The 17,437-nt window shown below is 46.5% G+C and overlaps 1 protein-coding gene across 2 annotated transcripts in view; it reads right to left on the bottom strand.

Moving 5' to 3' along the window:
* Window positions 1–17,437, bottom strand: part of HERC4 (HECT and RLD domain containing E3 ubiquitin protein ligase 4) — a 152,460-nt gene that overhangs the window by 71,587 nt on the left and 63,436 nt on the right. The window lies entirely within an intron of this gene.

The following is a 17,437-nucleotide window of genomic DNA, read 5'->3' as shown; positions in this document are numbered from 1 at the left end:
TCACCAGGAAGTCCATGTTACTGTTCGGGTTTGGCTGCCCGAACACTGGGTGTTTGTCACGCTGTCACATGTCACGCTGTCACATGTCACGCTGTCACATGTCACGCTGTCATGTGTGCTTCTGATCGGTGGTAAAATCATCCTCACCGGTCAGAGAACCGCGGTTTCCACGTTGTCAAAAGACAGCGAGAGCGCTCAGCTGCGATCGGAGGTATAAAATTTACCAGAAGCTGATAGGACTTCTGCTCTCAATCAAAATGGCGCCTGCGGCCGCCCTGTGCAGTAACATCATTCAGAAAGCAACAGATTCCACTGTACAGGCACAGCCGCAGGTGCCATTTTGATTAAAGGGAACCTGTCACCCCGAAAATCGCAGGTGAGGTAAGCCCACCGGCATCAGGGGCTTATCTGCAGCATTCTGTAATGCTGTAGATAAGCCCCCGATGTTACCTGAAAGAGGAGAAAAAGACGTTAGATTATACTCACCCAGGGGCGGTCCCGCTGCTGGTCAGGTCAGATGGGTGTCTCCGGTCCGCTCCGGCGCCTCCCATCTTCATTACAAGACGTCCTCTTCTGATCTTCAGCCACAGCTCCGGCGCAGGCGTACTTTGCTCTGCCCTGTTGAGGGCAGACAAAGTACTGCAGTGCGCAGGCGCCGGGCCTCTGACCTTTCCGGCGCCTGCGCACTGCAGTACTATCCTCTGCCCTCAAGAGGGCAGAGCAAAGTACGCCTGCGCCGGAGCTGAAGATCAGAAGAGGACGTCTTGTAATGAAGATGGGAGGTGCCGCAGCGGACCAGAGACGCCCATCCGACCGGACCAGCAGCGGGACCACCCCTGGGTGAGTATAATCCAACGTCTTTTTCTCCTCTTTCAGGTAACATCGGGGGCTTATCTACAGCATTTCAGAATGCTGTAGATAAGCCCCTAATGCCGGTGGGCTTACCTCACCCACGATTTTCGGGGTGACAGGTTCCCTTTAAGAAACCACCACAAAAAGACACCCACCACAGGCTGCCCTGAAGCACAAAAAACTCATTACCTGAAAACTACAAATAAATATTAAACCACAAGACGGATTTCATCAACCAAGGTATCATTGTAATCAGTATAACAGCGCAAACCTGACACTGTGTGTAGTTTACTGAGCACAATTCTGCTGACAGGTTCCCTTTAAATAAGGAAGTGCAACATCCAAGGAGTTACTTTGGTCAAGAGAATGATAGGATAGATAGAAGTGAACACTGGAAATATAAATGGTATATCCTGCATGTCTGGGTAGAGGGAGGGTAGTTGGGGAATTAGGTTTTGTTTTGCTTTCTTTTTCAATTACGGTACTCTGTGATCCTTTCATTTTGAAAATGGAAGAAAAGAAACTAAAGCTGAGAGTTTGTACACTAAGTGTATATAAATTTTATTGTATAATTATAAATGTTAAAAATAAAAGTATGGTTTGGGGAAAAAACAAAAAAAACTAGCATTAATACTGCCAGCAGCAAATGAGCCAAGTCATCCTGTTTCACATTCCCAACTAGTAAGGCTATGTGCACACGTTGCGGTTTAGGCTTAGGAATTTCTGGTGCGGATTCTGCCTCTCCTGGCAGAAAACGCACCTGCGGATTTGTCACGTTTTTTGTGCGGTTCCGCTGCATTTTTTGTGCGTTTTTGCTGCGGTTTTCTTGCGGATTTGCTGTGTTTTTTACCCCTGCGGTTTTCTATAATGGAATGGGGACAAAAGCACTGCAGATTCACAAAAAAGAAGTGACATGCTACTTTTAAACCGCAGTGTTTCCGCAGCGGATTTTCCGCAAAGTGTGCACAGCATTTTTTTTTCTCATTGATTTACATTGTACTGTAAATCAATTGCGGATCTGCAGCGTTTCTGCACTGCAAAAAACGCTGCGGATCCGCAGAGAATCCGCAACGTGTGCACATACCCTAACACTCAATTGTCCTCAATTTATTCACACATTTCAGGGAGAAATAACAGGGGAACAGCACCACACAGAGTCCTAAGAAAAGATGCTCCAGATATGTTATTTCATGAAGAATAGAATAGTTTAGTAAAACTGACAGCCCCAGGACTGAGACAGGTCCTCTTTAAGTAAACATGTAGCGCTTACCTACAAGTTGCTTGTATGATGCACAGAGGGACTGGGCAACACTGTTACCAGCAGAATGAAGACATTTCAGCATTAGATAAAGGATAGTAACCCTGTAATAACCAGGATTGGTTAAGCCTCAATGACTAGAAAGTTTGCAGTAATTTTGCAAAAGTGGGGGACAGTTTTTGCTCTTATTTAATTCTTGCCGCTCCATTGACCATCTAATTTTTTTTTTCTTTCTTCCTTAAATCTGACATATGGGACTTTTTATTTAGTGCAAAATGTTTATGGACTTTACAGGGAGGCGTTGCTCTCAGGATTCTCTGGGTGCGTCTTTAGGTTGATGTGTAGAATTGCCATGTGAGCCACATTTGCTAAAATCCATAAAAAATTGCACCAAATAAAAAGAGCCATCTCTACAACTATATTACAGATTTTAACAACAACAAAAAATAGGGATTTTTGTGTACTCACCGTAAAATCCTTTTCTCCGAGCCATTCATTGGGGGACACAGACCGTGGGTGTATGCTGCTGCCAATAGGAGGCTGACACTAAGTGATACAAAAAAAAGTTAGCTCCTCCCCTGCAGTATACACCCTCCTGCTGGCACTCAGCTAACCAGTTCGGTGCAAAAGCAGTAGGAGATCAACAACAAAATATGAGCGTATAGCATGTCATATTCTAAAAAAAGAACAAGCATAAACTAATAACAGGGTGGGAGCTGTGTCCCCCAATGAATGGCTCGGAGAAAAGGATTTTACGGTGAGTACACAAAAATCCCCATTTCTCCTTCGCCTCATTGGGGGACACAGACCGTGGGACGTCCCAAAGCAGTCCCTGGGTGGGGACAACAATAGATCAGGCCCTGTGTAACCGCTACTTACAAGTGCACCACCGCGGCCTGCAGAGTCCACCTGCCCAGACTCACATCTGTGGAAGTGTGGGAATTATAGTGCTTCAAGAATGCATGCGGACTGGACGAATCCGCAAGCTTGCAGGCGTGCCTTGCTGACGCCTGGTGCCTAGGACCCTTGATAGACAGGGAGATAGGCTGACATCTAGCACGGAAGGACTCCTGGATGGTGAAAAGAATTCACCATGTTATCATGGTCGATGAAACGGCTAAACCCTTCCTGAAAATGTCAGAAAGCCTTCCTCTACCGTCAGGAAGCCCAAATAAAACGTCCAACCTTCAGAAGGACGCCGTCCTCAAGACGTACCTACTCAGAGCACTCACTTCGTCCAGAATATGGGGGATCTTATTCCATTTTGTGGACTGGAGCCAAAAGAGATGAGGGAAGAACTAAGCCCTTATAACAGTGGTAATACAGTATCACCTTGGTAACAAGGGATGGAGATGGCCTGAGGACAACCTTGCCTCGAAGGTAATAAGGGAAAAAAGTCTGAAAGAGCAGAGAAGCTAGCTCCGAAGACTCGTCAGAGTGAGAATATCGCAGAGGAGAACGGGACGACTTTCTCTGATAGTAAAGTCTGCCCGGATGAAAAAGGAGCCTGCTGTAAGGCTCCTAGGAATAATAAGGTCCCAATGATCTAACGGTATGTGATAGGGAAGAACTACGTGTGAACTACGTGTGAAAACTCCCTGTGAGAAAGTCCCTACTTGCAGTTGTGCTGCGATAAGGCGAGAAGATACTAGCTCCGCAAACAAAAAACGGACGTGGTCAGTGCGGATCTCTGAGGATCACTCGGGCCCCTTTCTGCTTCCGAAAGGCTTTCGGAAGCAGTGGAAGGGGAGTTATGGAAACTGGTACCACAGCAGAACCAGAGCATGGAGAGCGATGGCTCTTGGATCTCGAGGCCGAACCACGAACTCGAATACATTGGCCTTTAGTCTGGATGTCATCCCACCTACAACTGGAGAGCTCCAGTAAGGACAGATCTGATGGAAGACTTCGGGGTGAAGTTCTCACTGACTTGAGGCGGAACCCTGACGGCTGAATTTGTTTGCCGTTCGGAGTTCTACTTCTGGGATATATACTGCCGAGATCACCGAATAATAGACTTCGGCCCATCAGAGAAAGTGAGGTACCTCGGTCATGGCGCCTTACTGTGGGTACCTGCAAGATGACTGACGTAAGGCACCGCCGTGGCATTATCCAATTGACCCGCCAGAAGGCAGTGGACCTGCTGTAAGACTACCGTTCGGATCTCCAGAACAATGATGGGGAGAAGAAGACTGGCATTGGTAGTTACTAATAACCATTGAACCGGGAGAAAGGCCCTGGATGAAGAAGGAGCTCAGAGACTATTGTCTGAAAGTCTGTTTGACTTGCTGAAAAAGAGCGGAGCGAAGGAAACCGCTTCCATTTTCGTCACCATTTTTCCTCAGAACTCTCTTAGCAAATCGAATGAAATGAGGGGGTGAGTAATCAAGTCCTCAGAACTCTCCTTGCGCGAGGTCCCTGTTGAAGGGCCATGACCTTGTCTCGAGGAAGAATTGCCATCCTTCTAGAAGTGTGCAGGATCATCCTCAAAAAGGATATCTGCTGGGCTGGAAATGAGGAGAACTTGTCTAAGTGTAGCTGCCAGCCCAGGAGAGAAGGTATCGCAAGAGATATAGACGACTCAGCGTAGTCCTGGAAGGGCGGCTAGACAGACCAAACAGGGCAGGACGAGCACGCCTCTAGAGTGCAAGAGAAACATGACATCCGTCATGACCCGAGCGAACACTCTGGGTGCGGAAGCAAGGCCGAAGGACAAGGTTGTGACTTGAAAATGCTGCTGACGAATGGAAAGGCGAAGGAATTTTTGCAGAGGGCAAGCAACCCGAATGTCGATGGATGCCGGAAACTGCACCTTTTTCTGTTGAAGTAATGGCTGAGCGGAAGAACTCCATCCAAAGAAGGAGGACCATGTCAAAGGTTGTTAGAAGTTTGAGGTCCAGGGTCGATCTTACTTTTCGTTCCCCTGTTTGGAACCAAGATCCCTTAGATCTAGACTGTGCTGGACAATCCTTATACAATCCTTTGTCAGTCTCCCGCTCAAAGGATTTGATTGGCCAGTTGTTGCTGGTGTGAATCAAGGTAGTTAAGGTCTCCAGCCAGGAGACCATTGCTCTAGTAATCCATGCGGCCGCTAGGGAGGATAGAACGCTGGACCCGAAGCCGCAAGACGGAACGAAACAGATTTGCTATCTGACAGTCCGTGGTATTTTTAATTGATGACCCATCAGGTAGGGATACTGGTAGGTATACCACAGGAGATTATTCCCGGTTAATCTGCCCCATGGCAGAATGTGCGGCTGCATCCAGCAGGTCATAGTCTCTTGCCATCGCCGCTCTCTTTTCACAGTGCAGAGATAAAAATTAGGAACCCTCGATCCATCAACCTCTTAACAGGGAAGTGGAGAGGAATTGTCCGCCTTCTTGCATCATCCACTAAATAGTGGTGATGCAAAGGGGGGAGCTCGTACGCCAAAAAGGGTGCCTCTATATGTCCACAGAGTACAGGTCTCCAGGTGGACAGGACAGGTTGTCTGGCGTTAGGCCTGGATGCAGAAGAGGAAACATGGAGAAGACACTCCGTGTGCTCGTCTGTTGATTGTGTGGGAGATCGGTGCCCTTTAAAGGACCCGTCGCCCTTAAAAAAACAGGCCAGACATGGCATCCCACGTAGAGGCTTCTGTCCAGTGAATCGCTTATCCGAATTGAATGGCAAATGCTCTCGAGGTAGTTTAGTCTCTGAAGCCCTGGCAAGCTCAGGCAATATCCAATCCATATTCAGAGCCTTGTTGTCATCAAATCATTGGTGAGGGAGCAGGAAACGAAAAACTTCCGTTTTCTAGATGCCTGTATGTTTCTAGATGCCTGCACGTTTCTAGAATACTTACGGCCCCTGCTAGCCGACGGCTCCCATGTAGGATAGGGGCCATGTATATTGGTCCTGCGAGCACTCCAAACACAAAGGGTACACAGAGGGATTCAATCTCTTGGTCAGAGAACCATGGATTGGTCAGTGAAGAAGTCCACTGAGGGGAACTAGAGGATAAAGCTGGGGTCGGCGGCGGAGGGCTCCTCGGACTGATCAAGCGCCTTTAAGACCAGGGAATACTGGTCATGCACCTGTAAGACCAGGAAATACTGGTCATACGCCTTTAAGAACAGAGAATACTGGTCATGCGCCTTTAAGACCAGGGAATACTGGTCATGCGCCTTTAAGATCGGGGAATACTGGCCATGCGCCTTTAAGACCGGGGAATACTGGTCATGCGCCTTTAAGACCGGGGAATACTGGTCATGCGCCTTTAAGACCAGAGAATACAGGTCGTACGCCTTTAAGACCAGAGAATACTGGTCGTGCACCTTTAAGACCAGGGAATACTGGTCGTGCACCTTTAAGACCAGGGAATACTGGTCGTGCACCTTTAAGACCAGGGAATACTGGTCGTGCACCTTTAAGACCAGGGAATACTGGTCGTGCACCTTTAAGACCAGGGAATACTGGTCGTGCACCTTTAAGACCAGGGAATACTGGTCGTGCACCTTTAAGACCAGGGAATACTGGTCGTGCACCTTTAAGACCAGGGAATAATGGTCGTGCACCTTTAAGACCAGGAAATACTGGTCGTGCACCTTTAAGACCAGGGAATACTGATCATTCACCTTTAAGACCAGAGAATACTGGTCATGCACCTTTAAGACCAGAGAATACTGGTCATGCACCTTTAAGACCAGAGAATACTGGTCATGCACCTTTAAGACCAGAGAATACTGGTCATGCACCTTTAAGACAAGAGAATACAGGTCATGCACCTTTAAGACCAGAGAATACTGGTCATGCACCTTTAACCCCTTTCTGCCATTAGACGTACTATTGCGTCCATGTGGGGTGGGCTTTACTTCCCAAGGACGCAATAGTACGTCATATGCGATCGGCAGCGCTCACGGGGGGAGCGCCGCCGATCGCGGCCGGGTGTCAGCTGTTTATCGCAGCTGACATCCGGCACTATGTGCCAGGAGCGGTCACGGACCGCCCCCGGCACATTAACCCCCGGCACACCGCGATCAAAGATGATCGCGATGTGCCGGCGGTACAGGGAAGCACCGCGCAGGGAGGGGGCTCCCTGTGGGCTTCCCTGAGCCCCCCGCAGCAACGCGATGTGATCGCGTTGCTGCGAGGGTCTCACCTCCCTCCCTGCTCCCTCCAGCCCCGGATCCAAGATGGCCGCGGATCCGGGTCCTGCAGGGAGGGAGGTGGCTTCACAGAGCCTGCTCAGAGCAGGCACTGTGAAGGCTGCAGCGCTGCATGTCAGATCAGCGATCTGACAGAGTGCTGTGCAAACTGTCAGATCACTGATCTGTGATGTCCCCCCCTGGGACAAAGTAAAAAAGTAAAAAAAAAAAATTTCAAATGTGTAAAAAAAAATAAAAAAAATATTCCAAAATAATGAAAAAAAAAATAAAAATATTATTCCCATAAATACATTTCTTTATCTAAATAAAAAAAAAAAAACAATAAAAGTACACATATTTAGTATCGCCGCGTCCGTAACGGCCCGACCTATAAAACTGGCCCACTAGTTAACCCCTTCAGTAAACACCGTAAGAAAAAAAAAAAAAAAAACGAGGCAAAAAACAACGCTTTATTATCATACCGCCGAACAAAAAGTGGAATAACACGCGATCAAAAAGACAGATATAACTAACCATGGTACCGCTGAAAACGTCATCTTGTCCCGCAAAAAACGAGCCGCCATACAGCATCATCAGCAAAAAAATAAAAAAGTTATAGTCCTGAGAATAAAGCGATGCAAAAATAATTATTTTTTCTATAAAATAGTTTTTATCGTATAAAAGCGCCAAAACATAAAAAAATGATATAAATGAGGTGTCGCTGTAATCGTACTGACCCGAAGAATAAAACTGCTTCATCAATTTTACCAAACGCGGAACGGTATAAACGCCTCCCCCAAAAGAAATTCATGAATAGCTGGTTTTTGGTCATTCTGCCTCACAAAAATCGGAATAAAAAGCGATCAAAAAATGTCACGTGCCCGAAAATGTTACCAATAAAAACATCAACTCGTCCCGCAAAAAACAAGACCTCACATGACTGTGAACCAAAATATAGAAAAATTATAGCTCTCAAAATGTGGTAACGCAAAAAATATTTTTTGCAATAAAAAGCGTCTTTCAGTGTGTGACGGCTGCCAATCATAAAAATCCGCTAAAAAACCCGCTATAAAAGTAAATCAAACCCCCCTTCATCACCCCCTTAGTTAGGGAAAAATTAAAAAAATGTATTTATTTCCATTTTCCCATTAGGGCTAGGGTTAGAGTTAGGGCTAGGGTTAGGGCTAGGGTTAGGGCTAGGGTTAGGGCTAGGGTTAGGGCTAGGGTTAGGGTTAGGGCTAGGGTTAGGGTTAGGGTTAGGGCTAGGGCTACAGTTTGGGTTGGGGCTAAAGTTACAGTTAGGGTTTAGATTACATTTACGGTTGGGAATAGGGTTGGGATTTGAGTTAGGGGTGTGTCAGGGTTAGAGGTGTGGTTAGGGTTACTGTTGGGATTAGGGTTAGGGATGTGTTTGGATTAGGGTTTCAGTTATAATTGGGGGGTTTCCACTGTTTAGGCACATCAGGGGCTCTCCAAACGCAACATGGCGTCCGATCTCAATTCCAGCCAATTCTGCGTTGAAAAAGTAAAACAGTGCTTCTTCCCTTCCGAGCTCTCCCGTGTGCCCAAACAGGGGTTTACCCCAACATATGGGGTATCAGCGTACTCAGGACAAATAGGACAACAACTTTTGGGGTCCAATTTCTCCTGCTACCCTTGGGAAAATACAAAACTCGGGGCTAAAACATATTTTTTGTGGGAAAAAAAAAAGATTTTATATTTTCACGGCTCTGCGTTATAAACTGTAGTGAAACACTTGGGGGTTCAAAGTTCTCACAACACATCTAGATTAGTTCCCTGGGGGGTCTAGTTTCCAATATGGGGTCACTTGTGGGGGGTTTCTACTGTTTAGGTACATTAGGGGTTCTGCAAACGCAATGTGACGTCTGCAGACCATTCCATCTAAGTCTGCATTCCAAATGGCGCTCCTTCCCTTCCGAGCTCTGCCATGCGCTCAAACGTTGGTTTCCCCCAACATACGGGGTATCAGCGTACTCAGGACAAATTGGACAACAACTTTTGGGGTCGAATTTCTCCTCTTACCCTCGGGAAAATACAAAACTGGGGGCTAAAAAATAATTTTGGGGGGAAAGATTTTTTTTTTTAATTTTCACGGCTCTGCGTTACAAACTGTAGTGAAACACTTGGGGGTTCAAAGCTATCACAACACATCTAGATGAGTTCCTTAGGGGGTCTAGTTTTCAAAATGGTGTCACTTGTGGGAGGTTTCTACTGTTTAGGTACATTAGGGGCTCTGCAAATGCAATGTGACACCTGCAGACCATTCCATCTAAGTCCTCATTCCAAATGGAGCTCCTTCCCTTCCGAGCCCTCCCATGCGCCCAAACAGTGGTTCCCCCCCACATATGGGGTATCAGCGCACTCAGGACAAATTGGACAACAAATTGTGGGGTCGAATTTCTCCTGTTACCCTCGGGAAAATACAAAACTGGGGGCTAAAAAATAATTTTTGTAGGAAAAAAATTTTGTTTTATTTTTACGGCTCTCCATTATAAACTTCTGTGAAGCCCTTGGTGGGTCAAAGTGCTCACCACACCTCTAGATAAGTTCCTTAGGGGGTCTACTTTCCAAAATGGTGTCACTTGTGGGGGGTTTCAATGTTTAGGCACATCAGTGGCTCTCCAAACGCAACATGGCGTCCCATCTCAATTCCTGTCAATTTTGCATTGAAAAGTCAAACGGCGCTCCTTCCCTTCCGAGCTCTCCCATCCGCCCAAACAGTGGTTTACCCCCACATATGGGCTATCAGCGTACTCAGGACAAATTGTACAACAACTTTTGGGGTCCAATTTCTTCTCTTACCCTTGGGAAAATAAAAAATTGGGGGCGAAAAGATAATTTTTGTGAAAAAATATGATTTTTTATTTTTACGGTTCTACATTATAAACTTCTGTGAAGCACTTGTTGGGTCAAAGTGCTCACCACACCTCTAGATAAGTTCCTTAGGGGGTCTACTTTCCAAAATGGTGTCACTTGTGGGGGGTTTCAATGTTTAGGCACATCAGGGGCTCTCCAAACGAAACATGGCGTCCCATCTCAATTCCAGTCAATTTTGCATTGAAAAGTCAAATGGCACTCCTTCGCTTCCGAGCTCTGCCATGCGCCCAAACAGTGGTTTACCCCCACATGTGGGGTATTGGCATACTCAGGACAAATTGTACAACAATGTTTGGGGTCCATTTTCTCCTGTTACCCTTGGTAAAATAAAACAAATTGGAGCTGAATTAAATTTTTTGTGAAAAAAAGTTAAATGTTCATTTTTATTTAAACATTCAAAAAATTCCTGTGAAGCACCAGAAGGGTTAATAAACTTCTTGAATATGGTTTTGAGCACCTTGAGGGGTGTAGTTTTTAGAATGGTGTCACACTTGGGTATTTTCTATCATATAGACCCCTCAAAATGACTTCAAATGAGATGTGGTCCCTAAAATAAAATGGTGTTGTAGAAATGAGAAATTGCTGGTCAACTTTTAACCCTTATAACTCCCTAACAAAAAAAAATTTTGGTTCCAAAATTGTGCTGATGTAAAGTAGACATGTGGAAAATGTTACTTATTAAGTATTTTGTGTGACATATCTCTGTGATTTAATTGCATAAAAATTCAAAGTTGGAAAATTGCGAAATTTTCATAATTTTCGCCAAATTTCCGTTTTTTTTCACAAATAAACGCAGGTACTATCAAATAATTTTTACCATTGTCATGAAGTACAATATGTCACGAGAAAACAATGTCAGAATCACCAGGATCCATTGAAGCGTTCCAGAGTTATAACCTCATAAAGGGACAGTGGTCAGAATTGTAAAAATTGGCCCGGTCATTAACGTGCAAACCACCCTTGGGGGTAAAGGGGTTAAGACAAGAGAATACCGGTCATGCACCTATAAGACCAGAGAATACCGGTCACGCGCCTTTAAGACCAGAGAATACCGGTCATGCGCCTTTAAGACCAGAGAATGCTGGTCATGCGCCTTTAAGATCAGGGAATACTGGTCATGTGCCTTTAAGACCAGAGAATACTGGTCATGCGCCTTTAAGACCAGGAAATACTGGTCATGCGCCTGTAAGACCAGGAAATACTGGTCATGCGCCTTTAAGACCAGGAAATACTGGTCATGCACCTTTAAGACTGGGAATACTGGCCATATGCCTTTAAGACCAGGGAATACTGGTCATGTGCTTTTAAGACGAGGAAATACTGGTCATGTGCCTTTAAGACCAGGTACTTCCTTACCCGGGTACTGATGGAGAGTCGATGTGCCCCTTTAACCCCTTCATGACCCAGCCTATTTTGACCTTAAAGACCTTGCCGTTTTTTGCAATTCTGACCAGTGTCCCTTCATGAGGTAATAACTCAGGAACGCTTCAATGGATCCTAGCGGTTCTGAGATTGTTTTTTCGTGACATATTGGGCTTCATGTTAGTGGTAAATTTAGGTCAATAAATTCTGTGTTTATTTGTGATAAAAACGGAAATTTGGCGAAAATTTTGAAAATTTCGCAATTTTCACATTTTGAATTTTTATTCTGTTAAACCAGAGAGTTATGTGACACAAAATAGTTAATAAATAACATTTCCCACACGTCTACTTTACATCAGCACAATTTTGGAAACAAATTTTTTTTTTGCTAGGAAGTTATAAGGGTTAAAATTTGACCAGCGATTTCTCATTTTTACAACGAAATTTACAAAACCATTTTTTTTAGGGACCACCTCACATTTGAAGTCAGTTTGAGGGGTCTATATGGCTGAAAATACCCAAAAGTGACACCATTCTAAAAACTGCACCCCTCAAGGTGCACAAAACCACATTCAAGAAGTTTATTAACCCTTCAGGTGCTTCACAGCAGCAGAAGCAACATGGAAGGAAAAAATGAACATTTAACTTTTTAGTCACAAAAATGATTTTTCAGCAACAATTTTTTTATTTTCCCAATGGTAAAAGGAGAAACTGAACCACGTAACTTGTTGTCCAATTTGTCCTGAGTACGCTGATACCTCATATGTGGGGGTAAACCACTGTTTGGGCTCAAGGCAGGGCTTGGAAGGGAAGGAGCGCCATTTGACTTTTTGAATGAAAAATTGGCTGCACTCTTTAGCGGACACCATGTCACATTTGGAGAGCCCCCGTGTGCCTAAAAATTGGAGCTCCCCCACAAGTGACCCCATTTTGGAAACTAGACGCCCCAAGGAACTTATCTAGATGCAGAGTGAGCCCTTTAAACCCCCAGGTGCTTCACAAATTGATCAGTAAAAATGAAAAAGTACTTTTTTTTCACAAAAAAATTCTTTTAGCCTCAATTTTTTCATTTTCACATGGACAACAGGATAAAATGGATCCTAAAATTTGTTTGGCAATTTCTCCTGAGTACACCGATACTTCACATGTGGGGGTAAACCACTGTTTGGGCACATGGTAAGGCTCGGAAGGGAAGGAGCGCCATTTGACTTTTTGAATGAAAAATTATCTCCATCGTTAGCGGACACCATGTCGCGTTTGGAGAGCCCCTGTGTGCCTATGCAATGGAGCTCCCCCACAAGTGACCCCATTTTGGAAACTAGACCCCCCAAGGAACTTATCTAGATGCATACTGAGCACTTTAAACCCCCAGGTGCTTCACAGAAGTTTATAATGCAGAGCCATGAAAATAAAAAATAATTTTTCTTTTCTCAAAAATGATTTTTTAGCCTGGAATTTCCTATTTTGCCAATGGTAATAGGAGAAATTGGACCACAAATGTTGTTGTCCAGTTTGTCCTGAGTATGCAGATACCCCATATGTGGGGGTAAACCACTGTTTGGGCGCACGGCAGGGCTCAGAAGGGAAGGCACGCCATTTGGCTTTTTAAATGGAAAATTATCTCCAATCATTAGCGGACACCATGTCGCGTTTGGAGAGCCCCTGTGTGCCTAAACATTGGAGATCCCCCACAAATTACCCCATTTTGGAAACTAGACCCCCAAAGGAACTAATCTAGATGTGTAGTGAGCACTTTGAACCCTCAAGTGCTTCACAGAAGTTTATAACGCAGAGCCATGAAAATAAAAAAAAAAAATTATTTTCTCAAAAATGAATTTTAGCCCGCAATTTTTTATTTTCCCAAGGGTAACAGGAGAAATTTGACCCCAAAAGTTGTTGTCCAGTTTCTCCTGAGTACGCTGATACCCCATATGTGGGAGTAAACCACTGTTTAGGCACATGCTGGGGCTCGGAAGTGAAGTAGTGACGTTTTGAAATGCAGACTTTGATGGAATGCTCTGTGGGCGTCACGTTGCGTTTGCAGAGCCCCTGATGTGGCTAAACAGTAGAAACCCCCCACAAGTGTCCCCATTTTGGAAACTAGACCCCGAAAGGAACTTATCTAGATGTGAGGTGAGCACTTTGAACCCCCAAGTGCTTCACAGAAGTTCATAACACAGAGCAGTGAAAATAATAAATACGTTTTCTTTCCTCAAAAATAATTTTTTAGCCCAGAATTTTTTATTTTCCCAAGGGTTACAGGAGAAATTGGACCACAAAAGTTGTTGTCCAGTTTCTCCAGAGTACGCTGATACCCCATGTGTGGGGGTAAACCACTGTTTGGGCACACGTGGGGGCTCAGAAGGGAAGTAGTGACTTTTGAAATGCAGACTTTGATGGAATGGTCTGCGGGCGTCACATTGCGTTTGCAGAGCCCCTGGTGTGCCTAAACAGTAGAAACCCCCCACAAGTGACCCCATTTTGGAAACTAGACCCCCAATGGAACTTATCTAGATGTGTGGTGAGCACTTTCAACCCCCAAGTGCTTTACAGAAGTTTATAACGCAGAGCCGTGAAAATAATAAATACGTTTTCTTTCCTCAAAAATAATTTTTTAGCCCAGAATTTTTTATTTTCCCAAGGGTTACAGGAGAAATTTGACCACAAAAGTTGTTGTCCAGTTTCTCCTGAGTACGCTGATGCCCCATGTGTGGGGGTAAACCACTGTTTGGGCACACGTGGGGGCTCAGAAGGGAAGTAGTGACTTTTGAAATGCAGACTTTGATGGAATGGTCTGCGGGCGTCACGTTGCGTTTGCAGAGCCCCTGGTGTGCCTAAACAGTAGAAACCCCCCACAAGTGACCCCATTTTGGAAACTAGACCCCCCAAGGAACTTATCTAGATATGTGGTGAGCACTTTGAACCCCCAAGTGCTTCACAGACGTTTACAACGCAGAGCCGTGAAAATAAAAAATCATTTTTCTTTTCTCAAAAATGATGTTTTAGCAAGCAATTTTTTATTTTCTCAAGGGTAACAGGAGAAATTGGACCCCAGTAATTGTTGCGCAGTTTGTCCTGAGTATGCTGGTACCCCATATGTGGGGGTAAACCACTGTTTGGGCACACGTCGGGGTTCGGAAGTGAGGGAGCACCATTTGAATTTTTGAATACAAGATTGGCTGGAATCAATGGTGGCGCCATGTTGCGTTTGGAGACCCCCTGAAGTGCCTAAACAGTGGAAACCCCTCAATTCTACCTCCAACACACCCCTAACCCTTATCCCAACTGTAGCCGTAACCCTAATCACAACCCTAACCCCAACACACCCCTAACCACAACCCTAACCCCAACACACCCCTAACCCTAACCACAACCCTAATTCCAACCCAACCCTAAGGCTATGTGCCAACGTTGCGGATTCGCATGAGATTTTTCAGCACCATTTTTGAAAAATCCGCGGGTAAAAGGCACTGCGTTTTACCTGTGGATTTACCGTGGATTTCCAGTGTTTTTTGTGCGGATTTCACCTGTGGATTCCTATTGAGGAACAGCTGTAAAACGCTGCGGAATCCGCACAAAGAATTGGCATGCTGCGGAAAATACAACGCAGCGTTCCCGCGCGGTATTTTCTGCACCATGGGCACAGCGGATTTGGTTTTCCATATGTTTACATGGTACTGTAAACCTGATGGAACACTGCTGCGGATCCTCAGCCAAATCCGCACCGTGTGCACATAGCCTAATTCTAAAGGTATGTGCACACGCTGCGGAAAATGCTGCGGATCCGCAGCAGTTTCCCATGAGTTTACAGTTCAATGTGAACCTATGGGAACCAAAAATCGCTGTACACATGCTGCGGAAAAACTGCACGGAAACGCAGCGGTTTACATTCCGCAGCATGTCACTTCTTTCTGCGGATTCCGCAGCGGTTTTACAACTGCTCCAATAGAAAATCGCAGTTGTAAAACCGCAGTGAAATGCGCAGAAAAACCGCGGTAAATCCACGATAAATCGGCAGCGGTTTAGCACTGTGGATTTTTCAAATCCGCTGCGGAAAAATCCGCATAGGACCAGAATACGTGTGCACATACCGAAACCCTAACCCTAGCCCTAACCCTAGCCCTAACCCTACCCCTACCCCTAACCCTAGTTCTTACCCCAACCTTAGTGAAAAAAAAAAAATTCTTTATTTTTTTTATTGTCCCTATCTATGGGGGTGACAAAGGGGGGGGGTCATTTACTATTTTTTTTATTTTGATCACTGAGATATAACCTATCTCAGTGATCAAAATTCACTCTGGAACGAATCTGCCGGCCGGCAGATTCGGCGGGCGCACTGCACATGCGCCCGCCATTTTGGAAGATGGCGGCGCCCAGGAAAGAAGACGGACGGACCTCGGGCGGCCAGGTAAGTATAAGGGGGGGGAGATCAGGGCACGGGGGGGGCGTCGGAGCACGGGGGGGGTGGATCGGAGCATGGGGGTGGGTGGATCGGAACACGGGAGGGAGGATTGGAGCACGGGGGAGGATTGGAGCACGGGGTGAGGGATCGCTGTGCGGGGGGGTGGATCGGAGCACGGGGGGGGGGGTCGCTGTGTGCGGGGGGGGATCGGAGTGCGGGGGGGTTTGATTGGAGCGCAGGGGGTGTGATTGGTGCACGGGGGAAGCGGACAGGAGGACGGGGGAGCGGAGCACAGGACGGAGGGGAGCGGACCACAGATCGGGGGGCTGGGGGGGTGATCGGAGGGGTGGGGTGGGTGCACATAAGTGTTTCCAGCCATGGCCGATGATATTGCAGCATCGGCCATGGCTGGATTGTAATATTTCACCAGTTTTTTAGGTGAAATATTACAAATCGCTCTGATTCGCAGTTTCACTTTCAACAGCCAATCAGAGCGATCGTAGCCACGAGGGGGTGAAGCCACCCCCCCTGGGCTAAACTACCACTCCCCCTGTCCCTGCAGATCGGGTGAAATGGGAGTTAACCCTTTCACCCGGCCTGCAGGGACGCGATCTTTCCATGACGCATATGCTGCGTCATGGGTCGGAATGGCACCGACTTTCATGACGCAGCGTATGCGTCAAAGGTCGGGAAGGGGTTAATGCAAAAATACTGTCACCCCAGTGTGAGCTGGTGAGCGAGAAGCGCCAATTTGGGCGGCGGAGCCACAGACACGATGTTGAATAGGCCCAAGCCAGGGCCTAAGTTTCTGTAGCCGGCGGACGTCACCAGTGGGTCGTTCCAGGCAAGACTTCCAGGATGCGGCCTACAAATCGGCCGAAGGCGGGGACTAAATTTTTGCAGCCATCCAGAGCGTTACCTCAGAGAGGTGAGCCACAGGGAAGTGGCTGAGGCTGCCTGTCAGCATGTGAATATCCCACTGAAGATGGATCCACTCACCATTGGTGCGCGTCCCGGCATGGAGCCGCCGCGGATGGGGGTTTCAGCGCTGTTCTGTGCAGCGTGGACGGTGCAGGGATAAACCTCAATCCATCATCCGTTTGTTAGGGAGGTGGAGAGGACCCGTCCGCCTCCTTGTGCCATCCGCTTTCACAGTGGTGGGACAGTGGGGGCTGCTCGGACGCCATAGAGAGGGGCCTCTGTACAGCCACGGAGATCAGTCCGGGTGGACAGGGCCAGTTGTCCGGCATTAGGCCTGGCTCCAGGAGAGGATACATGGAGGCGACACTCCATGTGGTCGCCTGCTGCTGGTGTGGGGAGATCAGTGAGCTCAGGCATGGCTTCCCACGTCGCAGGAGAGGGTACGGAGAGGAATACTCGCCGTGCTCGCCTGTTGATGGTTCGGGGGAGATCGGAACCTTGAAAGGAACCGTCGCCCCCTTCACTCCGTTAATTAAAAAATAAAAATTTACAGAAAAGTAAACAATAAAATAAAAACGTTGGGGTCTGAAACAGACCCATGTGCCTCCTACAGACAC

This window comes from Ranitomeya imitator, chromosome 2, assembly GCF_032444005.1.
Source record: "Ranitomeya imitator isolate aRanImi1 chromosome 2, aRanImi1.pri, whole genome shotgun sequence".
NCBI classification, from domain to species: domain Eukaryota; kingdom Metazoa; phylum Chordata; class Amphibia; order Anura; family Dendrobatidae; genus Ranitomeya; species Ranitomeya imitator.
Note: the sequence above shows the minus strand (reverse complement) of the source record. Positions and strands in the feature narration are given on the sequence as shown.